The sequence below is a fragment of the Zea mays genome, chromosome 4, assembly GCF_902167145.1.
Source record: "Zea mays cultivar B73 chromosome 4, Zm-B73-REFERENCE-NAM-5.0, whole genome shotgun sequence".
In the NCBI taxonomy this organism is placed as follows: Eukaryota; Viridiplantae; Streptophyta; class Magnoliopsida; order Poales; family Poaceae; genus Zea; species Zea mays.
In genome coordinates, this window is record NC_050099.1 from 238,946,945 (window position 1) to 238,962,979 (window position 16,035).

Genomic DNA, 16,035 nt, shown 5'->3' on the forward strand with positions numbered 1-16,035 from the left:
AAGAATTTCCAAAAACATTTGCAAAAACAAAACAAGTGATGCAAGCGTGGTCCAAAATATTAAAAGAAAGAAAGCAATCCATGCATATCTTATGAAAGTATTAATTGGTTTAATTCCAAGCAACCTTTGCACTTACCTTATGCAAACTAGTTCAATTCTGCACTTATATATTTGCTTTGGTTTGTGTTGGCATCAATCACCAAAAAGGGGGAGATTGAAAGGGAAATAGGGTCAAACCTTTTCCTAAATGATTTTGGTGGTTGAATTGCCCAACATAAATAATTGGACTAACTAGTTTGCTCTAGATTACATGTTCTACAGGTGCCAAAGGTTCAACACAACCCAATAAAAAGTTAAAGTTAGGGTTCAAAAAGAAAGGAGCAAAACCAACCAAAGGCTGCCCTGGTCTGGCGCATCGGACTGTCCGGTGCACCACCGGACAGTGTCCGGTGCACCAGGGAGATCAACTTTAAACTGCTCAGCTTCGGGTTTTTAGAGAGCCACTCCGCTATAATTCACCGGACTGTCCGGTGTAGCACCGGACTGTCCGGTGTGCCATGCGGAGCAACGGCTATTGCGCCAACGGTCGCCTGCAAAAGTGAACAGTGAACGTGAACATTGCGTGGCCAGCGTGTGCAGAGTCAGAGAAGCGCTAGAAGGCGCACCAGACAGTGAACAGTGACTGTCTGGTGGGGCACCGGACTGTCTGGTGCCCCAATCTGTCAGAGCTCCAACGGTCGAAACCGTTAGAACCCTAACGGTTGGGTGACGTGGCTGGCGCACCAGACTGTCCGGTGCACCCATCGACAGCAGCCCAACCCCAACGGTTGGTTTGGTGGTTGGGGCTATAAATACCCCCAACCACCACCACTTGAAGGCATCCAAGTTTTCAGCCATTGCATTCAATACAAGAGCTCTAGACTTCACTCCAAGACACAAACAAGAGATCAAATCCTCTCCCAAGTCCAAGATCACTCCAAACAATTAGTGACTAGTGTGAGAGAGATATTTGTGTTCATTTGAGTTCTTGTCGTTTGGATCGCTTTTCTTCTTCCCCATTCTTATTCTCAACATCTTTGTAATCAAAGCAAGAGACACCAAGTTGTGGTGGTCCTTGTGGGGTCTAAGTGACCCATTTGATTGAGGGGAAAAGCTCACTCGGTCTAGGTGACCGTTTGAGAGAGGGAAAGGGTTGAAAGAGACCCGGTCTTTGTGACCACCTCAATGGGGAGTAGGTTTGCAAGAACCGAACCTCGGTAAAACAAATCACCGTGTCATCCGCTCTATTTCTTTGGTTGATTTGTTTTCGCCCTCTCTTTCGGACTTGACTTTATTTCTAACGCTAACCCCGGCTTGTAGTTGTGCTTAAAGTTTATAAATTTCAGATTTGCCTATTCACCCCCCCTCTAGGCGACTTTCACTGCCCCAGCCACCAACCAGAACAACTAGACAGCCCTAGCGCAAGGAGGAAGTTGTGGATGTTTTCACTATTGGGAACAAGGCCACTAGGTGACTCATTGTCCGAAGAAAGCAGCTCACCAACAGCCAGCTTCCAACACCCCAACAAGACAAGGAGCACCACAACAAGCACCATGAGGTTGTGGTCAAGCCTACAACCGTGAAAAGGTGAACCACTTGGAGGCTGAAGCAATCCAGAATGCACCAGATGTGGTTGTAGCTATGTTTATAGTTGAATCACATCCAGCAAAAGTACTATTTGATACTGGTGCCATGCATTCTTTTCTTTCTACATCATGGGTAAAAGCACATAACATCCCCATAAAACCAATGATTCTACGGCTAAGAGTTAATTCAGTTGGGGGAAAAGTTCAGTCCAATAAGATGTGCTCGAATCTAAGGATTGAAATAAGGGGGATAGATTTTCCCGCTAACCTTGTAGTAATGGGTACTCAAGGGTTAGATGTCATCCTAAGGATGAATTGGCTGCACAGAAACCAAGCAACTGTCAGCTGTGACAGTAGGACAGTAAAGTTAGTGTCCCCATACAGGGAAGAAGTAGTAACTGAACTATTCATGCCTGAATTAGAAGGAGCCTGTCACCATATGTCTGTAGATGGTAAGGAGGCCAACCTGCTTGAGGCCATCAGAGTTGTGTCGGAGTTCCTCGATGTGTTTCCTGAGGATTTATCAGGCATGCCACCCCCAAGCGTAAAGTTGAATTTGCCATAGATTTCGAGCCTGGCACCGCCCCTATTTCTAAGAGAGCCTATAGAGTGTCTGGATCAAAATTGGTGGAACTCAAGAAACAGATCAATGAGCTGTTAGAGAAAGGCTACATCAGACCCAGTACTTTGCCTTGGGCCGCCCCAGTTCTGTTTGTGGAGAAGAAAGATGGGACCAAGAGGTCAGGATACCATCAGCTTAGGATCCGACCTTCGGATATACCGAAGAAATCATTTATCACCAAGTATGGGCTATATGAGTACACAGTCATGTCATTCGGATTGACAAATGCAACAGCTTTCTTTATGTACTTGATGAATAGTGTGTTCATGGACTACATAGACAAATTCGTAGTGGTGTTCATTGGTGATATTCTCATATACTCTCAAAATGAGGAAGGACATGAGGAGCATTTGAAGTTGGTATTGCAACGGTTACGGGAGCATCAGTTGTATGCCAAGCTAAGCAAATGTGAGTTTTGGATCAATGAAGTCCTATTCTTGGGTCATATCATAAACCGAGATGGATTAGCTGTGGATCCGAAGAAGGTAGCAGATATCCTAGACTGGAAAGCACCAAGAGATGTCCGGGGAATCAAGATTTTTATTGGAATGGCCGGATACTATCAGCGTTTCATTGAAGGTTTCGCCAAGATTGCTAGACCAATTACAGCCCTACTAGCGAAGAAAGTTGAGTTAAAGTGGACCCATAATGCCAAGAGTCCTTTGAAACATTGAAGAAGTTGATGACAACACCTGTGTTGATCCTACTAGATGTTCACAAGCCATTCTCAGTGTATTGTGATGCTTCGTTGTAGCATCCCAAAAATCCTAACCCAGGTTTGAAACCCTAATCTACCCTTTCCCCTCCCTTCATCCTCTAATTCCAAGACCTCCACTAAATTTTCTTTCATCATATGCATACATTTTGTTTGATCACAAAGCACCTCACTTAGATTCTATTTTCTAAACACTTAGAGTATCCACAAAATAATTTGTTCAAAAGAAAAAGGGGCAAAATGGGAAATAGGAATTAGAAAGTAAAAAGAAAAAGGGAAAAGCCTTCTCCTCTCCCTGTTGGACCGAATCCCGGCCCAAACCCGCGACCTCCCCCTTCCCACGCGCCCGCGCTCCTCCTCTCTCGGCCCATCTTCGGCCCGCCTCCGCGCGCGCACGCCAGCCCGCTCCACACCCCGCATCCCTCTCGCTGGCAAGGCGTCCCCACCCGTCAGCCGCCCTCTCTCTCGCACGCTCGCTCCCTCTGGCAGAATGGCCCCGCTGGTCAGTTGCTTCGTCGTCCTTCCGCCGTCCCCTCACCGAAGTCACCTTCGGTCGTCGCCTCCGTCCTCCCCTCTGCCATCTCGCCTCACAGGGAAGTTTGGCACCGCTCCGTCCTCCCCCCCTTGACCAGCGTCCTCGCCGGTACCGCCCCGCCGTAGTGTCCCCTCGGCGGCGCTGTGCGGCATTAATGGCGGCACTGTGAAGCTCGCCGGAGCCAAGAAGCTCCACCGCCCCCCCTTCCCTCGCGCGCCTATAAAAGGCTTGCCCCGAGCCCCTCCTTCCTCGCACCAGCCTCGGCCATCCCTCTCCTCCCCTCCCCCGAGCACAATTCGCGAAGCGCCAGCGTCGTTCTCCTCTCCGGTGAGTCCCTTCCTCCTCCTCCCTCTCCTTCTCCGTTGGTCCGGCAAGAAATTAAGTGGGTCGAGCAGCTCCCTCACGTAGCCACGAACCCGAAGCACCACCTTCCAACCCCCGTCCCCCACCCAGAGCCCACCAGCGGCGATCCCCGCCGCGGAACTCCGCCCCCTCCCCGTGGGCAGCCCCCTCCCAACCCTCTCCGGCCAAATTGAGCCTACCGTTGGAATCGCCAGCCTCCGCCCGTGCCAAACCACCCTCCCTTGGTCGAATAACTGGGCCACCGGCGGCAAGCCGCCGTCAAGCTTCCCCGGCGGCCGGCCTTTTCTCCCTCGCTCGGCCGGTTCGCCCCGCCGTCTGGCCGCGACGCCGTTTCCTCCCCCCCCCCCTCTCGCTGGCAAGTGGGCCCACAGCAACGTCGTCACCCTCGCAGCCGCGCCGTCTCCCCCTCGCTCTTGGGCCGTCACTGGGCCGCAAGCGCTTCAGCGCGCGCTCGCGCCCGGGGTGGGCCAAAAGCCGTGTCCCCAGCCCAGGAGAGAGGAATTCTCTTTTCTTTTTCTTTTTCCACCCTTCTTCCCATTTAAATAGTTTTCTCAATATTTTATGCACCAAAAATTATCAAAAAGGATTTCCAAGGTTACATACAATAATGTTGTTAGAAAATGGCACACTATGATTGATAAACCACTATTGATGTATTGTTTTACTGCCTGTTTCCTAGAAGAAGCGGGGACCGCAGATCCGGATCCCGTAGCTCCGGAAGAAGGGTCGGAGCCCGAACTTTCGGAAGTAGATGTTCTGTGCCAAGAGAGCTTCAACGAAGGCAAGTCCATCCTTCCCTTGATGCATAAATTACCCATTCTCTCTACCACTGCCTAGGCCGGGAACTATGGGGGAATATTGCATTGTGAGTGAGAGATGGCCCGCATTAACATATTCATTCTGGATACGAAATGTGGTTTGGGAAGAAAGGAAATGTGTTTTCTTCAAATAAAGTCTCCTCTTGAAAAGTTTTGCGATGAAGGGTACTCACCCTCATCACCCTGGGAGTGGGATGATCAGGGACTCCCTGGTTTAGGGGAGGGCCTAAGGTGTTGGCTCAGCTGGTTTAGGCGTGAGCAGAAGGATTGTCCCCTCATATAAGGACCGGCTTGTCATTTTCACTACCTGTACTCCTTTATCGTACAACCACTCGAGACTGTGTGGGCAGTCACTCAATCCGAACTCGTGCGGTCCAACCCCAGGGTTAAGAAGGCTGGGGAGCACCGGGAGGATAAGGAGGGGGAAAGTTTTGTCCGGTTTGGACATGGTGGTGGCCTGACTCCTTCCGGATAACCATTAAGGTTAGGACGTACGAGTAAGGAAAGAGATCCGGCATTCGGGTCTCGCGACGGTGAGATCGCAGAAACCGGGCTAGTGGGTAAAGTGTACCCCTCTGCGCAGAGTTGAAACCTATTCGAATAGTCTGTGTCCACTGGTATGGATGAGTCCGGTATGGTATGGCAATTAGAACTTTCTCTATGAGTTTCAAGAAAAGGGGAATGTGTGAATAAGTAGGTGTTAGGAAAGAAACTAAGGCCACGGGAGCGGGAAGCTCAGTGGCGGTTGAGTTTTTGGTTATTATAAGACTATGGGAAAAACCTTCAAGTATCTGCCTTTCTCTAAGAAAAATGTTGAGTGACCACAACTCCACCAAATTGAGCATGTATATCATAGGTCTCTTTCTCTCTACGGGAGCGGGGTGGGCTTGCGGAATACCTAGTGTATTCACCCAGATTTATTTATGTTTTTCAGCAGCCGAGGACTTCTTTTCTGCTATGCTTGATTAAGAGGGCTGTGTCTGCACCCAGTTCTGCCTGTGGCTTGGGCTAGTGTATTTTCCTACTGCGTTTCTTAATTTGGCTCTCTCGAGCTTGTACCCCGGTATTGTAATAATTTTATCTAAACTCTGTACTATTTGAAGTAAGGAATGTGTTTACTAGCCTCCTGGGACTAGTAATTGTTTCACATTTGAGTCCCAAAGGATCGGGACGCTTCAGGTGGTATCAGAGCCATAGGACTGGCCGTAGGACGCAGCCCTGACCTTAAAAACTTGCCCTAAAAAGAAAATACATCTTACCCCAAGAAAAAGTTTTCTCTTCTCCTCCCCGATTTTAACAAGGCCCTTCTTTTCCTATTCCAGATGGAAGACTCTCTGGCCATTAGGACATCCTACTGCTCAGAGGTGGAAGGGTTCCCGCATCTCCTGCGAAGCTGTGCGCTTCGCATGGGAATCCGCAAAAAGCCGGAATATGTCTGGACGGAGCATATCGAAGGCGGAATAGAGAAATCTTCTATGGCAGTCTACCTGGGAGAAAGCCGAAATTACCCAAACCATCCTTCCTTCCAAGTCACTGTTACCGGATACCGTTTCCCCGATACTTGCCAAAATGTTGCCCGAAAAGCCCTCCGACAACTGTGTCAGAACTACAACAAAGTGATCTTTCAAACCCCCCTTCGCTACTTTCCACCCAGCAACAAGAATACCCCCACCTGGAGGAAAAGACTCCAGGCCCTATCAGGAGGAGATCCTATTGAGAATGATCCCACCATTGTCTACATGGCCGGATACCTTCACACCCTTGACAACCAATATGATGACCTCGCCCTCCACTGCACCTCCCTAACCTCCCGGGTGGAAAGCCTGGAGCAAAAAGTCAGGGAACTTTCAGAAGAAAAGGCGTCCCTTCAAGAGAGCCTCTCAATGGCTGAAGGAGAAGAGACCAATACCCGCGAAGCTTACCGCACCCTAAAAATGGACTATGACAAGAAACTGAAGAAGCTCGCCCCCGCAAGAAAAATCCGCAAGAAGACCAAAAGCCAAGGATGTCAGACTGAGCAGAAGGAAGAAAACCCTCCAAGGAACCCATCCGACACCGAAGAGATGTCCCTGGCCAGCCTTGATGACCTTCTCAAGGAATTTGGGGACACTTTAGAGAAGGAGTTCGGGAGTACCCTAGATAGCACTCGTGTGTGATGGGCTTGTAGTAGCAGGGTGTTGTGTTATGTAATGGCTTGATGTAATGAATAAAATAACTAGTTAAAAAATGGCATGTGCATAATAGTGACTCTCTTCCCATGGCAGATGGCTTCGGATAGAACCACGCCTACCGCCTCCGGGATTGGAGCAAGCCTTCCTCTAGGAGCTGAAGGAGAGGCTGGCGGAGAAGGGGGTGAGACCCACCTCCCCGCACCTCCGGAACTACCATTAGACCTAGCCCAAGTTCTGGCCAATCAAACCTGACTCATTGAAGTCCTCACTCGAAGTCTGGAAAACCAGCGCCCAGGCGGTGGAAGGCCACAGGACAGGATGGGAGAATTTTTGAGACTCAAGCCTCCCACGTTCGCGGGGTCCAGCAATCCCCTCGATGCAGATGACTGGCTTCGCACGATCAAGAGGAAGTTGGAAGCCATCGCTTGTCCCGAGAATCAGCGTGTTCAGCTGGCAGCTCATCAGCTTTCAGGAATGGCTTTAGCATGGTGGGACACTTTCAGTGAAGCCGTCAGAGATGCTACCTGGGCAGAATTCGAAGCAGCTTTCCGTGAACACCACGTACCCCAGGGGATAGTTCAACTCAAGGAGGATGAATTCCGAGAGTTAACTCAAGGCGGAAGAACAGTCAGTGAGTATGTGCACAAGTTCACAGAACTGGCCCGCTACGCGCCCGAGGATGTCAGCACCGAGGCCAGAAAAATGGCCCGTTTTCTGAAAGGGTTAAGACCCGAGCTTAAGACCATCCTCGCCAGCCAAGACTTCCACAGCTTCTCTCACCTCTCCAACAAAGCTATTCAAGTGGAAAGGGCAAAAGAGGAAGAAAAAGGGCACATCAAGAGGAAATTCCAAGTCCTCCGAGCGCAACAGCAAGAACGTCACCAGAGAGCTCGACCCTTTGGGCTTCCACCCAGGGGTCCAAGCTTCAATAAACAATCTGGACCCACTCCATCACGCTACAGTCAGCAGAGTTAGAGCTCCCTTCAGGCACCCTCTGTTGCAAGCAACCAGCCGCCAGCAAACGCCTGTTGGCACTACGGAGACCCCAGTCACTTCAAGAACAACTGCCCTCAGTTGAAGGCACCCGGACCAACTTACTCCAACTCGGTGAATGGCCCCAAGATTCCATCGGCACCTACCTCCAAGGCACTTCCTTCAAACAGCCAGCAGAGCAGGACTCAGTATCAGGGCAGAGCCCGGGTCAACCACGTCGACGCTCAAGAAGCTCAGCAAGCCCCGGGAGTAGTGCTCGGTGAGTTCCTTGTTGAATTTACTCCCGCTTCTGTGCTTTTTGATTCGGGAGCATCCCATTCTTTTATAGCCGCTAAGTTTGTGGAAGAGCATGGCATCCCCTCTACACCCCTAGCTATCCCTTTGGTCACCCGAACCCCGGGATCAGACCTCCTGTGCAAACTCAGGTGCTCCCAAGTCAGAATTCTTTTAAGTGGGGTAGTGTTCCTGGCAGACTTAACCATCTTGCCATCCCAAGGAATTGATGTAATCCTAGGGATGGACTGGCTAGCTAAGCATAAGGGTATCATCAGCTGTGCAAGCAAGACTGTTCTCCTCACCGATCACCAAGGAAAGGCAGTTTCCTGTCAAGCCCAACCGCCCGCAAATGATCCGATGATGTTTAATCTAACAGCAGAGAGCATGTCTGTAATCAAGGAGTTTGAGGATGTATTTCCGGAAGAGTTGCCCGGGATGCCACCAGAAAGAGGAGTAGAGTTCTATATAGATCTCATTCCCGGCACTGCGCCCATCGCAAAGAGACCATACCGCATGGCCCCCACTAAATTGGCAGAATTGAAACTTCAGATTTCATAACTACAACAAAAAGGGTACATCTGTCCCAGTTCGTCTCCCTGGGGAGCACCCGTTCTTTTCGTTACCAAAAAGGATGGAAGTATGAGGATGTGTATTGATTATCGATCCTTGAACAAAGTTACAATCAAGAATAAGTACCCTCTCCCTCGAATCGATGACCTCTTCGACCAACTACAAGGAGCCAAATACTTCTCCAAGATAGACCTCAGGTCAGGGTATCACCAACTATGGATTAAAGAAGCAGACATTCAGAAAACTGCATTCGTCACCAGATATGGGCAATATGAATTCACAGTGATGCCATTTGGGCTAACGAACGCACCCGCCTTTTTCATGAACCTCATTAATAAGGTATTTATGGAAGAGTTAGATAAGTTTGTCGTGGTCTTTATCGACGACATCCTCATATATTCCAAGAGTCGCAAGGGCCATGAGCATCACCTTCGAATCGTCCTCGGAAGACTCAGAGCACATCAACTTTATGCTAAACTCAGCAAGTGTGAGTTCTGGTTAGAGAAGATAGCTTTCCTGGGGCATATCTTGACTGCAGAAGGGATAGAAGTGGACCCATCTAAGGTAGAAGCTGTTTCAAATTGGAAGCAACCATCCAACGTCAGTGAAGTACGAAGCTTTCTGGGAATGGCAGGGTATTATCGCCGCTTTATCAAGGGATTCTCCAGCATAGCAAAGCCCATGACCGAACTTCTCAAAAAGGACAATAAGTTTGTGTGGACTCCCAAATGTGAAGGAAGTTTCCAAATCATCAAGGAGAAGCTTACAACCGCACCAGTCCTGACTCTGCCAGACATACACCAGGATTTTGTCATCTTCTGTGATGCTTCCAAGCAAGGCTTAGGGTGTGTCTTAATGCAAAATGAGAAAGTCATTGCTTATGCATCCCGATTACTCAAGCCGCACGAACAGAACTACCCTACCCACGATCTGGAATTGGCAGCCATAGTGCACGCCCTAAAAATATGGAGGCATTATCTGATTGGGAACAAATGCCACATCTTCACTGATCACAAGAGTCTAAAGTACATCTTCACGCAACCGGACCTCAACCTCCGTCAAAGAAGGTGGCTCGAATTGATCAAGGATTACGACCTCGAAATCCACTACCACCCCGGAAAGGCCAACGTAGTAGTAGACGCCCTCAGCCGAAAACCTTTCAGGGTTAAAGGAACAAACTTTCTAGAAGATTGGAAGAAAGAATCAGCTCAGCTAAATGCATGTCTGGGAGACAACGGTGGCCTGGAAGTCAAGCCAAATCTAGAAGATCTCATATGCAAGGCCCAACGCCTGGACGCAGAGACAACCAGGCTTATGTAAAGAACACGCAAGGAGCAACTTCCAGACCTTAGGACAGATAAGCAAGGAGTCCTCTGGTTCAAGAACCGCCTGTGCGTGCCAGTGGGAGAGGCACGAGAAACCCTGCTCGATGAAGCCCACAACTCATCTTACTCTATCCACCCAGGGACCACCAAGATGTACCTAGACCTCAAGGCCAGATATTGGTGGAAAGGGATGAAGAAGGAAATAGCACAGTATGTGGCCCAATGTGACACCTGTCAGCGAACAAAGGCCGAACATCAGAAGCCTGCAGGCCTACTTCAACCCCTCCCAATACCCGAATGGAAGTGGGAAGAAATAGGCATGGATTTCGTAACCGGACTGCCCAGATCACAGAGAGGAAATGATTCCATATGGGTAATAATCGATCGTCTCACCAAGGTGGCCCACTTCGTTCCAGTAAAGACCACTTTTGGAGGAGCAGCCCTTGCCCGAATATACCTTAAAGAGATAGAAAGGCTACATGGCATTCCACGGAAGATAGTATCAGATAGAGGAACGCAGTTCACTTCAAAATTTTGGAAGGGCCTTCAGCAAGCAATGGGCACCAAGCTAGATTTCAGCACTGCTTATCATCCCCAGTCAGATGGTCAAACCGAAAGAGTCAACAAGGTCCTTGAAGATTTACTCAGAGCCTGCGTGTTAGCCTTCGACAGAGATTGGGAGTCCAGTTTGCCGTACGCCGAATTCTCGTACAACAACAGCCATCAGGCCAGCATCAAAATATCACCATTCGAAGCACTGTATGGAAGAAAATGCCAGACTCCCCTAATGTGGTCCAATGTGGGGGAAAGGACACTAGAAGGACCCGACTTTGTTAAAGAAGCCGAAGAAAAAGTCGCTTTAATCCGCAGGAGGTTACTTGAAGCTCAGAGTCGACAGAAGAGTTACGCAGACAATAGGCGAAGGGAACTCAGATTTGAGGAAGGAGATTTTGTTTATCTCAAGGTTTCCCCGATGCGTGGTGTCAAAAGGTTCCAGATGAAAGGAAAACTGGCACCCTGTTTCGTCGGTCCCTACCCTGTCATTTCCCGAATAGGACCCGTGGCATACCGTCTTGAGCTACCAGAATCCATGTCAGATATTCACAATGTGTTCCATGTGTCTCAACTCCGCAAATGCCTAAAAGTACCAGAAACCCGCATCGAGGCAGAGGAAATTCAGATTCAAAAGGATCTCCAGTACCGGGAAAAGCCAGTGAAGATTCTCGACTCAGCAGTCAGAAGGACCCGCAATTCAGAAGTGAAACTCTGTAAGGTTCAGTGGAGCAGAGATGGAGAAGAGGAAGCCACCTGGGAAAGTGAGGACTCTCTGAGGAAGGAATACCCTTACCTTTTCTCAAGCCCCGTCTGAATCTCGAGGGCGAGATTCCTTTAAGTGGGGTAGGTTTGTAGCATCCCAAAAATCCTAACCCAGGTTTGAAACCCTAATCTACCCTTTCCCCTCCCTTCATCCTCTAATTCCAAGACCTCCACTAAATTTTCTTTCATCATATGCATACATTTTGTTTGATCACAAAGCACCTCACTTAGATTCTATTTTCTAAACACTTAGAGTATCCACAAAATAATTTGTTCAAAAGAAAAAGGGGAAAAATGGGAAATAGGAATTAGAAAGTAAAAAGAAAAAGGGAAAAGCCTTCTCCTCTCCCTGTTGGACCGAATCCCGGCCCAAACCCGCGACCTCCCCCTTCCCACGCGCCCGCGCTCCTCCTCTCTCGGCCCATCTTCGGCCCGCCTCCGCGCGCGCGCGCCAGCCCGCTCCACACCCCGCATCCCTCTCGCTGGCAAGGCGTCCCCACCCGTCAGCCGCCCTCTCTCTCGCGCGCTCGCTCCCTCTGGCAGAATGGCCCCGCTGGTCAGTTGCTTCGTCGTCCTTCCGCCGTCCCCTCACCGAAGTCACCTCCGGCCGTCGCCTCCGTCCTCCCCTCTGCCATCTCGCCGCACAGGGAAGTTTGGCACCGCTCCGTCCTCCCCCCTTGACCAGCGTCCTCGCCGGTACCGCCCCGTCGTAGTGTCCCCTCGGCGGCGCTGTGCGGCATTAATGGCGGCACTGTGAAGCTCGCCAGAGCCAAGAAGCTCCACCGCCCCCCCCTTCCCTCGCGCGCCTATAAAAGGCTCGCCCCGAGCCCCTCCTTCCTCGCACCAGCCTCGGCCATCCCTCTCCTCCCCTCCCCCGAGCACAATTCGCGAAGCGCAGGCGTCGTTCTCCTCTCCGGTGAGTCCCTTCCTCCTCCTCCCTCTCCTTCTCCGTTGGTCCGGCAAGAAATTAAGTGGGCCGAGCAGCTCCCTCACGTAGCCACGAACCCGAAGCACCACCTTCCAACCCCCGTCCCCCACCCAGAGCCCACCGGCGGCGATCCCCGCCGCGGAACTCCGCCCCCTCCCCGTGGGCAGCCCCCTCCCAACCCTCTCCGGCCAAATTGAGCCTACCGTTGGAATCGCCAGCCTCCGCCCGTGCCAAACCACCCTCCCTTGGTCGAAGAACCGGGCCACCGGCGGCAAGCCGCCGTCAAGCTTCCCCAGCGGCCGGCCTTTTCTCCCTCGCTCGGCCGGTTCGCCCCACCGTCTGGCCGCGACGCCGTTTCCTCCCCCCCTCTCGCTGGCAAGTGGGCCCACAGCAACGCCGTCACCCTCGCAGCCGCGCCGTCTCCCCCTCGCTCTTGGGCCGTCACTGGGCCGCAAGCGCTTCAGCGCGCGCGCTCGCGCCCGGGGTGGGCCAAAAGCTGTGTCCCCAGCCCAGGAGAGAGGAATTCTCTTTTCTTTTTCTTTTTCCACCCTTTTTCCCATTTAAATAGTTTTCTCAATATTTTATGCACCAAAAATTATCAAAAAGTATTTCCAAGGTTACATACAATAATGTTGTTAGAAAATGGCACACTATGATTGATAAACCACTATTGATGTATTGTTTTACTACCTGTTTCCTAGAAGAAGCGGGGACCGCAGATCCGGATCCCGTAGCTCCAGAAGAAGGGTCGGAGCCCGAACTTCCGGAAGTAGATCTTCTGTGCCAAGAGAGCTTCAACAAAGGCAAGTCCATCCTTCCCTTGATGCATAAATTACCCATTCTCTCTACCACTACCCAGGCCGGGAACTATGGGGGAATATTGCATTGTGAGTGAGAGATGGCCCGCATTAACATATTCATTCTGGATACGAAATGTGGTTTGGGAAGAAAGGAAATGTGTTTTCTTCAAATAAAGTCTCCTCTTGAAAAGTTTTGCGATGAAGGGTACTCACCCTCATCACCCTGGGAGTGGGATGATCAGGGACTCCCTGGTTTAGGGGAGGGCCTAAGGTGTTGGCTCAGCTGGTTTAGGCGTGAGCAGAAGGATTGTCCCCTCATATAAGGACCGGCTTGTCATTTTCACTACCTGTACTCCTTTATCGTACAACCACTCGAGACTGTGTGGGCAGTCACTCAATCCGAACTCGTGCGGTCCAACCCTAGGGTTAAGAAGGCTGGGGAGCACCGGGAGGATAAGGAGGGGGAAAGTTTTGTCCGGTTTGGACATGGTGGTGGCCTGACTCCTTCCGGATAACCATTAAGGTTAGGACGTACGAGTAAGGAAAGAGATCCGGCATTCGGGTCTCGCGACGGTGAGATCGCAAAAACCGGGCTAGTGGGTAAAGTGTACCCCTCTGCGCAGAGTTGAAACCTATTCGAATAGTCCGTGTCCACTGGTATGGATGAGTCCGGTATGGTATGGCAATTAGAACTTTCTCTAAGGCCACGGGAGCGGGAAGCTCAGTGGCGGTTGAGTTTTTGGTTATTATAAGACTATGGGAAAAACCTTCAAGTATCTGCCTTTCTCTAAGAAAAATGTTGAGTGACCACAACTCCACCAAATTGAGCATGTATATCATAGGTCTCTTTCTCTCTACGGGAGCGGGGTGGGCTTGCAGAATACCTAGTGTATTCACCCAGATTTATTTATGTTTTTCAGCAGCCGAGGACTTCTTTTCTGCTATGCTTGATTAAGAGGGCTGTGTCTGCACCCAGTTCTGCCTGTGGCTTGGGCTAGTGTATTTTCCTACTGCGTTTCTTAATTTGGCTCTCTCGAGCTTGTACCCCGGTATTGTAATAATTTTATCTAAACTCTGTACTATTTGAAGTAAGGAATGTGTTTACTAGCCTCCTGGGACTAGTAATTGTTTCACATTTGAGTCCCAAAGGATCGGGACGCTTCATTCGTACACCGGACTGGGATGTGTGCTAATACAAGAAGGGAGAGTAGTGGCATACTCGTCCCGATAGTTGAAGATTCATGAAAGGAATTACCCCACACATGACTTGGAGTTGGAAGCAGTGGTTCATGCACTGAAGACCTAGAGGCACTATTTATATAGGCAGAAGTGTGATGTTTACACAGACCACAAGAATCTTAAGTATATATTCACCCAGTCGGAGTTAAACATGAGGCAATGAATATGGCTGGAGTTAATCAAAGATTGTGAGATGGAGATACATTATCACCCATGTAAAGCAATTATGGTTGCGGATGCTTTAACTAGAAAAAGTCAAGTCAATATGATGGTCGCTCATCCGATGCCATATGAACTAGCAAGGGAATTTGACAGATGAGTCTCGGATTTCTGAACAACACCTAAGGAGTGACAGTTGAGCTAGAGCCCACTCTAGAGCGAGAGATCAAGGATGGGCAGAAAGATGATGAGAAGATCAATGAAATTTGGCAACTGGTCTTATATGGGAAAGGTAAGGGTTTTTGGGAAGATGCAGAAGGCGTGGTATGGTTCAAAGATAGGATGTGTGTTCCTGACATCAAATTGATTCAGGAGCTGGTTCTCAAGGAAGCTCATGAGACAACTTATTCCATACACCCTGACAGCGAGAAGATGTACCAAGACCTGAAGAAAAGATTCTGGTGGTACAGTATGAAAAGGGAGATCGCGGAGTATGTTGCCATATGTGACAGTTGTCAGAGAATCAAGACAGAGCATCAGAGGCCCACAGGTTTGTTGCAGCCATTGCAGATTCATCAATGGAAATGGGATGAGATTGGGATGGACTTTATAGTCGGTTTGCCTCGCACTCGAGCCGGTTATGACTTCATCTGGGTAGTAGTGGACCGCTTAACAAAGGCGATTCATTTCATATCAGTCAAGACCACCTATAATAGTACAATGTTGGCAGAGTTATACATGTCCCGGATTGTATGCTTGCATGGAGTACCAAAGAAGATAGTATCAGATCGGGGAACCCAATTTACTTCTCATTTTTTGCCGCAATTGCATGAAGCCTTAGGCACGCATTTGAATTTCAGTTCAGCTTATCATCCGCAGACAGTTAGTCAGACTGAGAGAACCAACCAAATCCTTGAAGACATGTTGAGGGCTTGTGCTTTGCAAGACAAGTTAGGTTGGGACAAAAGGCTACCTCATGCATAATTCTCCTACAACAACAGTTACCAAGCCAGTTTGAAGATGTCACCGTTCCAAGCACTCTATGGGAGGAATTGCCGAACTCCGTTGCATTGGGACCTGCTCAGCGAAAGGCAGGTGTTCGGTCTAGACATTTTGCTTGAAGCCGAAGAGAATATCAGAATGGTTCGAGAGAATCTGAAGACAACACAGTCTAGACAGCGAAGCTATGCCGACACTAGAAGAAAATAGTTGAGCTTCGAAGTGGGAGATTATGTTTACCTGAAGGTGTCACCCATTAGAGAAATCAAAAGGTTCAGAGTCAAGGGAAAGCTAGCACCTCGATACATCGGACAGTACCAGATTCAGGCAAGACGTGAGAAGTGGCATACCAACTCAGCCTACTAGAAAGTCTGTCAGCAGTACATGATGTGTTCCATGTGTCTCAACTAAAGAAGTGTTTGCGAGTGCCAGAAGAGCAATTACCAAATGAGGATCTCGAAGTTCAAGAAGACTTAACATATATCAAAAAGCCAAATCAAATTCTGGAGACATCGAATGGAGTCACTCGAAGAAGCACCATCAGAATGTGCAAAGTCAAGTGGGGCCATCATTCAAAGGA